The sequence below is a fragment of the Miniopterus natalensis genome, chromosome 3, assembly GCF_054644295.1.
Source record: "Miniopterus natalensis isolate mMinNat1 chromosome 3, mMinNat1.hap1, whole genome shotgun sequence".
NCBI lineage: Eukaryota > Metazoa > Chordata > Mammalia > Chiroptera > Miniopteridae > Miniopterus > Miniopterus natalensis.
In genome coordinates this window covers 73,118,056-73,131,248 of record NC_142083.1, presented here as the reverse complement: position 1 = coordinate 73,131,248, position 13,193 = coordinate 73,118,056, and positions in this window count along the sequence as shown.

The following is a 13,193-nucleotide window of genomic DNA, read 5'->3' as shown; positions in this document are numbered from 1 at the left end:
ACCAAGCATATTTTCTATGATAACAGTATGTAACTGGAAATTAATTACAATAAGAAGGCTGGAGAAAAATGACAAATATGTGGAGATTAAGTGACATGCTACTGAACAACTACAGGGTCAAGAACAAATAATATAAAAGATCAAAAGATATAGAAAGACAAGTGATAAAACAACATACCAAAATTGGGGGGATGCATAAAAAAATGATGCTAAGAGGGAAGTTTATACCATTACAGGGCTACCTCATGAAACAAGAAAAATATAAAATAAACAATCTAACATTACAGTTTAAAGAACTAGAAGAAGAAGAATAAGTGAAGCCCAAAGTTAGTAGAATAAAGAAAATAAAAATCAGAGCAGAAACAAATGAAACAGAGGCCCCCACCGCGTGTGTTCTGCCCACCCACCCCGGAGCCTCACCCTCTAAGCAAATGAGCACAAGCGAGGGCATGAAATTTAAATTCCACTCAGGGGAGAGAGTCCTGTGCTTCAAGCCTGACCCCACCAAGGCAAGGCGCAAGTGCTGTACGATACCAAGATTGTGGATGTTATTGTTGGGAAAGATGAAAAAGGCAGAAAGGTCCCCAAATATGTAAACCATTTTAATGGTTGGAACAGATGCTGGGATAGGTGGGCAGCTGAAGATCATGTCCTCCATTACACCGATGAAAATCGGAGATTACAGCGTAAATTGTCAAGAAAAGCTGTAGCTTACCTAAGCACAGGAAGAAAGAAGCAGCACTGCCGGTTGCCTGGTGTTGATTCTGTCTTAAAAAGCCTCCCCACTGAAGAAAAAGGTAAAAATGATGAGGACTCAATAAGCACTTCCTCTGATGACAATAGTGACAAAAAGGATGAAGCAGTATGTGACAAAAGTGACACTGAAGAAAAGACTCAAGCGAAGGAAGAACTGGAGATGCACAGAAAAAGGGAGATGGAAGAAAGAACAGTAACTGTAGATATCCTGAAGTTCTGAAGAAGAAGCTGGAGGACAACTGTTATTATATCAGATAAATAAGACTGATGAACCTTTAGCCAGGCTCATCAAGAAACAAAGAGAGAGGACCCAATTAAATAAAAGCAGAAACAAAAGCTGTGAAGTAACAGCTGACTCCACAGAAACACAAAGGATTGTAAGAAAATACTATGAACAACTACATGCCAAAAGCTGGACAATGTGGACGAAATGGACAAGTTCCTGGAAAAATACAATCTTCCAAAACTGAGTCGGGAAGAATCAGAAAACCTAAATACACAATAACAAATGATGAAATTGAAGTAGTAATAAAAAAACTCCCAGCAAACAAAAGCCCTGATTTGGATAGCTTCACAGTGGAGTTTTACCATTCAAAGAAGAACTAACACCTATCCCCCTCAAACTATTCCAGAAAAATGCAAGAGGAAGGAACACTTCCAAGGTCTTTTTCTGAGGCCAGCATTATCCTAATTCCAAAACCAGATAAAGATACTACAAAGAAAGATAATTACAGACCAATATCCCTGATGAACACAGATGCTAAAAATCCTCAACAAAATATTAGCAAATTGGATCCAGGAATATATTAAAAAGATCATACACCACAACCAAGTGGGATTTATTCTGGCGATGCAAGGCTAGTACAATATTTGCATATTAATAAATGTGATACATCGCATAAACAAATTGAAAGACAAAAATCACATGATCATATCAATAGATGTAGAAAGAGCATTTGACAACATCCAACACCCATTTTTGATAAAAACAACAACAAAAAACTCTCAGCAAAGTGAGAATAGTGGGAATAAAATAAAGGCTATATAAGACAAACCTAAAGCCAACATCATACTGAATGGGCAAAAACTAAAAGCATTTCCTCTAAGAACAGGAACAGAACAGGGATGTCCACTTTCACCACTCTTATTCAACATAGTACTGGAAATCATGGCTACAGTGATCAGACAAGAAGAAAACATAAAAGGCATCCAAATTGGAAAAGAGGAAGTAAACTGTCATTATTCACAGCTGACATGATATTGTACATAGAAAACCCTAAAGACTCCATCAAAAAACTACTAGATTTAATAAATGAATTCAGCAAGGTAACAGGATACAAAATTAACACCCAGAAATTGATGGTGTTTTTACACACCAATCATGAATTCTCAGAAAGAGAAACTAAAAAAAAAAAAATCCCATTTATCACTGCAACAAAAAAATTAAGATACTTAGGAATAAACTTAGCCAAGGAGGTAAAAGACCTGTACTCGGAAAACTACAGAATATTGAAAAAGGACATAGAGGGAAAGAACATACTGTGAAAGAACATACTTTGTTCATAGATTGGTGAAATTAACATCATTAAAATGTCCATCCTACCCAAAGCAATCTATAGATTCAATGCAATGCCTTTTCAATACCAATGGCATATTTCACAGATCTAGAACAAACACTTCAAAAATTTATATGGAACCAAAAAAGACCCGAATAGCTGCAGCAATCTTGAGAAAGAACAAAGTTGGAGGAATCACAATACCAGATACCAAGTTATAGTATAAAGCCAATGTAATCAAAACAGCCTGGTACTGGCACAAGAACAGGCATATAGATGAATGGAACAGAATAGAGACCCCAGAAATCAACCCAAGCCATTATGCTCAATTAATATCTGACAAAGGAGGCAAGAGCATACAATGGAGTAAAGACAGTCTCTTCAATAAATGGTGTTGGGAAAATTGGACAGGTACATGCAAAAAAATGAAACTAGACCACCAACTTACACCATACACAAGAATAAAGCTCAAAATGGATAAAAGATTTAAATGTAAGACATAAAACCATAAAAATCCTAGAAGAAACCATAGGCAGCAAAATCTCAGACATCTCTCAAGGCAATATGTTTGCTGATACATCTCCTAGGGTAAGGGAAACAAAGAAGAAAATAAACAAATGGAACTACATCAAAATAAAAAGCTTCTGCATGGCATAAGAAACCATCAACAAAATGGAAAGGGAGCCCACTGTATGGGAGAACATATTTGCCAATGATACATCTGATAAGGGGTTAATATCCAAAATATATAAGGAACTCACACAACTTAACAAAAGGAAGACAAACAATCCAATTAAAAAATGGGCAAAGGACTAAATAGATACTTCTCCAAGTTGGGCATACAGATGGCCAAGAGACTTATGAAAAAATGTTCAAAGTCACTAATCATCAGAGAGATGCAAATTAAAATGAAAATGAGGTATTACCCCACACCTGTCAGGATGGCTCATCAACAAATCTTCAAAAGAAAAGTGCTGGTAAGGATGTGGAGAAAAGGGAACCCAACTGCTGTTGGGAATGCAGATGGGAAAACAATATGGAGTTTCCTTAAAAAATTAAATATGGAACTGCCATTTGACCCAGTGGTCCCACTCCTAGGAATATATCTTAAGAATTCTGAAACACCAATTAGAAAGAATATGTGCACCCCTATGTTCAGTGCAATTTACAATGGCTAAGATCTAGAAACAACCCAAGTGCCCATCAATAGATGAGTGGATAAAAAAGCTGTGGCACATTTATACCATGGAACACTATGTAGCTGTAAAAAAGAAGGATCTCCTAACCTTTGAGACAGCATGGAGAGACCTAGAGAGTATTATGCTAAGCGAAATCAGCCAGTCAGAGAAAGATGAGTATCAAAGTATCACATGATCTCACTCATATGTGGAATCTAAAGAACAAAATAGATCCAGAGACATAGAAGCATCGAACAGACTGATGGAAGGAGGGGGTGGGTGGATGGGTGGGTGGGAAGAGATTAACCAAAGAACTTATATGCAAGCATGCATGACCTATGGACACAGACAATAGTGTGATGAAAGCCTGGGGTGCAGGGTAGAAGGGGTTAATGGGGGGGGGGGAAGAGGACATCTGTAATACTTTCAACAATAAAGATAAATTTTTTAAAAATTTAAAAAAGAAATAAATGAAATAGAGAACAAAATGATAATAGAAAACAATGAAATGAAAAGCTGGTTGAAAGATAAACAAAATTGACAAACCTCTAACTAGACTCACTAAGAAAAAAAGAGAGAAGACTCAAATAAGATCAGATATGAAAAAGAAGTTACAATGAACACCACAGAAACATAAAGGATGATGTAAGAATATCATGAAAGGGGGAATTTCCAGACAAGATAGCAGAGTAGGTAATGATGTGCTCACCTCGTCCCATGACCACATCAAAATTACCACTAAATTACAGAACAATCATCATTGAGAACCATATGAAAACTAGCTGAACAGAAGTACTATAACTAAGGAAATAAAGAAGCTATGTTGAGAATGGTAGGAGGTGCAACACATGGAATGCCAGGTCTCACACCCAGAGTGCAGCAGATAAGGAATGGGAGGGATATCTCAGCGGTGGAAATAATTACACTCCTGCTGCTGGAGTGAAAAATCATCAATCTTCCACTTACACTGAAATGCATCAAAAATTAAAGTGACTTGATGAATGGATAGAGTGGATATATAGGTGATTAACCAAATAAAGAAATGTTAATCATAAAATCAGTGGCCAGTTACAGGAGTTCTTACTATATAATTTTTTCCATCTTTCTGTTCAAATTTTCTGTATTTGAAAATTATTGTTATAAAAATTAGGAAAGATAGTATTAGCAGTATTCTGAAGAGCTAAAATATCTTTCAAACTTTACCCCCTTTTCACCCCCTCACTCCCACCCTAGTTAGACCCTCTTCACCTCTGACATAGACCATAACCACCTGGCTGATGTTCTTTCAGAGGGCAACCTTTGCACATCTAATCGGAGTGCCACCAGGATTGACTTTCCCACATCAGGCACTACCAGTGCCTCACCCAGGTGAGAGGTGACCATCCCAGCTCTGTTCCCAGTGCCCCTCCTCAGACCTCACACTGCATCAGACTGGAGTCTTTGCAGGTCCATGCACAACCCCTGCTACCTCACACCTTCACACTATTTCTCATGCTGCTCTGCCTACCTTATTCTCTCCCAATTGCCTCATCTTTAAGATTCCTCTCAGAAACTTGAACATGGTTGCTGAACACATGCATTTACCTTTGAAGCCTCCAGAAGACCCATAAAATGCAATAAGAGGTTTTCTTAAAAGCCATAAATGCACAGGGACAAAGGAAACCAGAAGTAAACATTTGAACCTAGAAGTAGAGTAGCCAAAAGTCATCACAAGTTCTTTGTGCCAGACACCATTCTAAGCACTCCCCTTACTTCTCAAAACAGCTGTATGCAGTAGGTACTCTTATTATCAACCCCTTTTACAAATGAGCAAACTGAGGCATAGAGAAGGTTAAGTCCCTTGTGCAAGGTACCATAGCCACAGAGCCAGGATTTAAACTCAGATGATCTGGCCCCAGAGTATCTGCCCATGATGACTATATATCTGACACCCTACTGACCTTGACTAGCCATGTGTTTGAGATTCAAATGAACCTCCTAATAGCAGGTGTTAGAAAATCCTCAAATGTTTGGTAGTATGACCTATGAGAATGGAAAAGTGGGCCTCAGACCCTCACCTCACCCTGGGCCTTGCAGGCAACAACTCTCAAAGAATTTGCATTCTAGAAGGAAGAGGTAGATGAAAAACAAACAAGAAAATATATGGCATTCAGAAGAGCAATGATGAAAATAAACCAAGGCAAAATGATAGGAAGTGAGGGAGGGTAGCTAAGGATGGTTGGTCAGCAAAAACCTCTCTGAGGAGGTCACATTTGTGCTGAGCCTTGAATGACAAGAAAGTGCTATAAGAGTGTGTAGTAAAGGGTTAACTCAACAGGCCTGCATTGTCCAAACCCTGCACATTCCATAGAAAGGACGGATCCTGACCAGCTCCAGGCAATAACATGTAAGTCTTTGGAATATGTTGCCTAGGAAGAGTTTCTTTGAATACCTGGGGACAATGGAACATACCAGATAGTTTATGCCAACAATGTGAATTATGGTGGGGGTCTTGGGCCATGCTCTATCAGGCTGTCCTTTGAAGGCTAGAAAATGAATAACTAAGGTCAGTCACATGGGCACTCAATAAAAACCCTGGACAGCAAGGCTCAACTGAGCTCTGGTTGGCAAAATATCACACATACTGTTACACATCATTGCTAAGAGATTAGGATTATCTGTATAACTCCATTGAGAGGGGAAAACTGGGAGTTTGGGTCCTATGTGCCTTTCACCTTTGCTGATTTTAATCTGTATCTTTTTGCTTTAATAAATCAAAAGTTTTAATGAATTCAGTGAGTCCTTCTAGCAAATCACTGAACCTGAGTGTGGGCTTCAGGACATCTGACACAGAGAGAAAATGGAGGAAGAACATCCCATGCAAAGAGAATAGCTTGTGCAAAACCCTGAGGTGGGAATGCAAATGAGATTTAGACCAAGAATAACCAATGGGTCTGCCCAGAGTCACACATTGATGTGGAGGTAGAATAAAACCTAGAACTTAGGTCTCCTGACCCACAACCAGAGGTTTCCCCCTAAAGTTGCTTGAAATGGTAGAAATGGGGCAGGCTTAGGAGTCATACAGACATAGTTTCAAGTCATGGTTCTACCCTTATCAGCTATGTGACCCTGAGTAATATGTTTAACCTCTCTGAACCTCAAAATCCTCATCTCTAGGAATAATTTAATGCATATTTCATGACTTGTGTGAAAAGTAAATGGGATAATGCATGTAAAAACCCCTGGTACATAATAGAGCTCTGAGTTTGAATTTCTCCCAAAAGCAGACCCTGGGACAAATATTTGGATGTAAAAGTTAATTTAGGATTTGATCTCAGGACGCATTTTGAGAGGATGGAGAAGTGACTCCAGGAAGGTAGAAATGCAAATACAGTGTCTGATCATGAGCAAGTCAATGCTGTGGGAAATTGGAACTCCAGCCCACAGTACACCACCTGATCGATGGTACAGAATGTGCCTCAGAATTGTGTTGAGGAAAAGGGAAGCTGGGATATTTTTTCACCTCTTCTTTCTGAAGAATTTCTTCTTTGGACATGAGCTGCTAGCACCTTCACCTGTCCCTCAGAGAGGCAAGCACATGGCAGCGGGCAGAGAGCCTCCTCAGTCCCTAAAGCACAGAATGCCCTCATTGTGGAAACTGTCTGCAGGGATGTGTGTAGGGTACTAAAAGCATCTATTCCAATATACTCATAACTGAATGTTAGCTTTCCTTCTCCTTTCTCCTTTTTGCCTGGAGCATATGCCATCAAAGTTCTCAGAAGAAGGAAATTAACAGATAATTGGGCTGGAAATCTTGGTAGAAATAATAGTTTTTAGTCCTCACCTGAGGACAGGATTTTTGATTGATTTCAGAGAGAGGAAGGGAGAGGAAGAGAGAGAGAAACATCAATGTGAGAAACATCAATTGGTTGCCTTTTATAAGGGCCCCAACTAGGGACTGAACCCGTAACCTGGGTATGTGCCCTGACTGGAAATCGAACCCACAAACTTTCATTGTACAGGACAAAGCTACAGCCAACTGAGCCACACTGGCCAGGCTGTTTTATTTCTTCATCAAGCACCGTGTCTGGCAAGAGCAAGAGAGCTTAGGAAGACAAGCTTATCCAACTAGTTGATAGTGAGGGTCTTTTATGTTGAGCGTTTGCCTCCTGGCCTGCCAACTACTGATGCTCCTTTCACCTCCTGTTCCAGAACCTTCTTCAAGCCACTTCCAAGGGCCCCATGCTCTCTCCATGGAGTCCGGCACAGCTCTGGAGGTCAAAGTTCTTGCAAGGAAATAACACACAGAATTGCTAGGTTGGAACAGAGGACATAGATAGAGGATGAAAGATGGAGCAGTAACCAACAGGGCAGCAGGTGAGTCAGCACTCCAAGATATGCCAAAGGGTAAAGCCTGACCTTCTGGATCAGCTCTTTTAAAGCAGGGGCTACCTCCAGAGGTGGGAAACGAATGTCAGAATATTACAATGCCAAGTGCTCAAGGCCAAGGCCTCCTATAAGTTTCACCCAGAACAGCTTTGTAAATTGAGGCTAAGCAATCCTTCTAAGAATGTAGTCAAGGGCCACAGAGAATCTCTGAGTCACACAGTGACCTAACAACCTCCCGTGCATTAAAGACAGGGAGTGGAGAGAAGGAAATGGCAGACCAAACCAGACATGAGATTATAGAGGAAATGAAGGCACAATCAGAATTGTATTGTTGGGAGGAAGTCATCTTGGGAGTTCAGAAACATGGCCCCACTCCAATCTGCCATTCACTTATTTGACCATGGGCAAGACCCTTCCTCAAATCAACTCACCAATGACAATACTATCTGATATTTTCCTATAGCACTCCCTTACCGGTATAATTCATGTTGAATATTAAATAATGACCTTAACTTGGCACATTAATAGAATAAAAAGTCACATTACAAACCAAAATTATAATATAGGGTTTTATAGTTGTTCATATATTTATATTTATTGGAGAACTATATTTTTTGTCTGGTTTTGAATTACTATGTAGGGGGGGAAAAGGAGGAACCATTTCTGCCAGTCTATCACAGTACCAAGGGAATGTTACATAGTTCCTGCCTTCTTCCTGAGAGGTATTTGAAAAATTCTGCCTTCTGTTATTTCTAAAGTAACTTCACAAGCATTGGGTTTTATTGATTAAAGTCCCCCAGATAATTTAATGGGTATGTACTTATTATGCTTCACTCAACTATCACAGGGCCTTGCCTTTGGTGAATATAATTTTGGGGCATGCACATAATAGCCTTTTAGGTTCAACCTCAATGTATATATTCTGAAAGAATTGAAACTGCCAAAGAAATCTTGACTTTTAGTGGCAGGCACTACAGTTATCTCATAATAGTGTGTTCCTTGGGTGAGCTGAGTTTATACTCTCAACCTGCCTGAACTAACCTGATTATAATAGGAACTTCCTAAGGTTCAAGAGCAAAGATCAGGTCATTGTTTAATATTTAACAAGGATTATATCAGTGAGACAGTGCTGTAGGAAAATATCAGACAGTGTTGCCCTTGGTGAGTTGATTTGAATTGCAGCATGTTCCATCTGGCTACTGATCTTAGCTACCACTCTGCCTTCTAATCTCTATCTTTCAGGTATATTATAGGATTTAAAAGACAAAAGCATAAAACTCAGCTTGAGGTTACTCATTCAACAGCCACTCCTATTATATTTTTCCCCTTCTTGCAAAATTGCTATATGTATACAATGACTGAAAGAACTCAATTTAATGCAACCACTGCATAGGCTCAATTATATTTACTTGTAAAGGAACTTACCTACATCTGTCTTTTCAAGGACTCAGGTGTCATACTGAAATCCAATTATGTTTAAAGAATATAAGTTTAAGTGAACTACAATATAAAAAGTGAAAAAAAATTGCTCTAGGGACAGACCTATATTAAACATATTAATGAAGGTATGAACAAAAAGCAGTGACTCAGGACTGTTATTTTTCTCCACAGCAGAAATATAGTAATCTATTCAGGCAGTTATATCTTCAGATCCTCAGGTTTAATAAAGCATCTCATCATCACAATGAGAATGATCAAAAATATCTGAAAGTTATTTACCTGCAACTAATATAATAATGTATGTCAACTGTAAAAGAAAATACCTGAAAGGAGGAGGGTTCAAGATAATAGCATAGAAAGACCCTGAACTTACCTCCTTCCAAGGATACAACAAATTTACAGCTACACATGGAAAAAAATGTCCTCTGAACTAGAGGAACAATGCCTTCACAATAAAAGACAAAAGAGATGCATTGAGAATTACAAGAGGGGCAGACACAGCCTTACCTGGGATACTACCCCAGATGCAGTGACCCACAAGTAGGAGAGATCCCTCTGTTCCAAAAAAGGAACTCTCCCTTGAGGAGTGAAGGGGTTGGGCCCCACATCAGATACCCCAATTCTGGGGGCTGACACTGAAGAAATGAATCCCCAAAACATTTGGGTTTTTGTTGTTGTTGTTTTGCTTTGTTTTATTGTTCAAAATGTTACAGATGTCCCTTTTTCTCCCCATTGACCCATTCCACCCCACCCCCCTCCCCAGTCCCTCACTACACTATTGCCTGTGTCCTTGGGTTGTGCATATATGCATATAAGTTCTTTGGTTAATCTCTCCCCATCCACCCACCCACCCCCCTCCTTCCCTCTGAGATTCATCAGTCTGATCCATGCTTCCATGTCATTCAATCTATTCTGTCAATCAGTTTATTAAGTTCTTTAGATTCCACATATAAGTGAGATCATGTGATGTTTGTCTTTCTCTGCCTGGCTTATTTCACTTCTCGTACCCTTTGAGACAGTATGGATGGACCTGGAGTATATTATGCAAAACATTTGGTTTTGAAAAATAATGGGAATTAAGACCAGGAGAAAAAGAACTGTAGAGAACAGAGAAACTGCTCTTAAAGAGCTTGCACACAGACCCACGTTCCCTGAGATCCAGCACAAAAACAACCATTTGCAAAGCTTCTGGGCCATAAGTGAGGGAGACCTATTTAAAGAGGCTACTGGAGAAGCAGTAACCTGTAAGGACTTTATCCAGAGGCCAAAGTGCTGGTAGACATCATTTTTGCAACTTTATTTTAACCTACTGACGACAGAAATGACAGCACCATTTCAATTGAAAAGATATCCTCAGGTAAGGGTTAACATAAATAAATAAGTAAATAAATAAATAAATAAAATAATAAGACTGATAGGAGGGGTGTCAATGCAAAATAGACTATCCCACACCCCGGTGTGGCAGTTAAGAATCAGAAGGAATATCTCAGCCGCGGAGGTTCCCCTCTGAGGAACGAGGGGTCTCAGCCCCCATATTGAGTTCCCCAGCCCAGACTACCAGGGCTAGGAAGAGGAGCCCCCACAACATCTTGTTGTGAAAATCAGCAGGCATTCCATCTGGGTGAGAGGAGGGCTGCTGAGAACCCAGAGTTCCTCTTATAGGGGCCATGCATGGAATCGCTCACTCCAGTGAACAGACTTCAACACTCACCCTAAGCTTCAGCAAAGGGACAGAGCTTGAAAATCACCAGGGACATACAGCGAGAAACTAAATTATGAGGTTTCAGTGAAAGGGCTGGAAGGGCAGCAGCCATTGTTCCTGTGTTGTGCCCCACCCCTACACACACACACAAACACACACACAAAGCCTGCAGCTGTAAGCTAGTGCCAAATCAGAATCTACATTAACCTGTTGAACATCCACTTGCCCCACCCTAGTGACTCCCTAAGACCCTGCCCTACCCAACTGGAGAACAGCCCAAGCCTCTTTTTCAATGGCTGTGCGTCACAGGCAATCAGCCTTCACCCACACTGCAGACTTTCTTAAAAACTCTCAAAAGTCTACAAACCCAAGGGAGGCTGCAGCTGGCCTCAGTGTGCCCTGTGCCTCTTGCTGAGTGGATCCAGGTCCAGCACTGGTGGAAGCCAGCCTCAGTTCACAGTGTGCCCCAGCACAGGCAGCTACCAACTGTGGATCACTTTGTAGCTTCTACCAGGTGGCCCCAGGTCAGTCAGAGGCAGCAGATGACCTTGGCCTGTACCAGAGCCCTTCCCAAGAGGCCCCAGAACAAACATAGGGACCTGATGATTGGCCTCAGACTACAATAGAGCAGCACCCAAACAGCAAAAAATGGCACACACAAAGGTTTGGTCATGGCAGGCACAAGAGTCCCACTAGGGTGAATCCCACTCCACGGAGTCAGCAGTTCATTTGTGTGGTCACGGCCAGCCCTTAGAGCCAATCAGCCTTAGGGTCACTTCAATCCATTGACATTCCAACAGCAATCAAGGTTCAATTACAAGAGGAGGGCACATATAACCCACACAAGGGACATCACTGGGGCACCTAGCTCAGATGACCAGGGAAACTGTGCCACTGCACCCTATAGGACACCTACTACATAAGACTATGCTGCCAAGACTGGGAAACATAAATACATTGAAACAAAGACAGAGAGGCAGCCAAAATGAAGAGACAAAGAAACATGTCCCAAATGAAAGAACAGGAGAAAACTCCATAAAAAAAACAAACCTGATCTACCAGATACAGAGTCAAAATACTGGTTATAATAATGCTCAATGAACTTAGGGGAAGGATAGATGAACTCAGTGAGAACTTCAACAAATATATAGAAAGCATATAATAGGACATAGAAACCATGAAAAATAACCAGTCAGAAATGAAAAATACAGTAACTGAAATGACAAAACACTAGAATAAATCAGTATCAGGTTTGATAAAACAGAGGATTAAATCAGTGATTTGGAAGATAAGATAGCAAAAAACACTGGATAGAAACTGCAAAAATAAAAATTTTTTTAAAATTAAGGATTGTTTAAGGGACATCTGAGACAACATCAATTATACCAACATTCACATTATAGGGTTACCAGAAGAGAGAGAGCAAGAGATTAAAAACCTCTTTGAAAAAATAACTAAAAACATCCCTAACCTGGTGAAAGAAATAGACAAGAAGCTCAGAGAGTCCTAAACAAGAGGAACTCAAAGAGGCCCACACTAAGACACATCATAATTAAAATCAACGGTTAAAGACTAAGAGAGAATCTTAAAACAGCAAGAGGAAAGCAGTTAGTTACCTATAAGAAAGCTCCCATAAGACTTTAAGCTGATTTCTCAACAGAAACTTTGCAGACAAAAAGGGATTGGCCTGATATATTCAAAGTTATGAAAAAGAAGGGGAACTAAATATGAGTAATAAAATAGCAATAACTACATTCCTATCAATAATCACTTTAAATGTAAATAGAAAAAATGTTTCAATTGAAAGACACAGGGTAGCTAAATGGATAAGAAAATAAGACCCATATATATATGTACAAAAGATCCACTTCAGATGAAAAGACACACAGAAACTGAAAGTAAAGAAATGGAAAAAGATATTTCATGCAAATAGAAATGAAAATAACCAGGGTAGCATTACTTATATCAGACATAAAGACTTTAAAATAAAAGCTATAACAAGAGACAAAGAAGGACATTTCATTATGATAAAGGGATCAATGCAACAAGAGGATATAACCCCTGTACACATTTACACACCCAACGTAGGAGCACCTAAATATATAAAGCAAATATTGACTGACATAAAAAGAGAGATCAACGTAATTGTAGGGGATTTTAACACACCATTGACATCAATGGATAGATCATTAT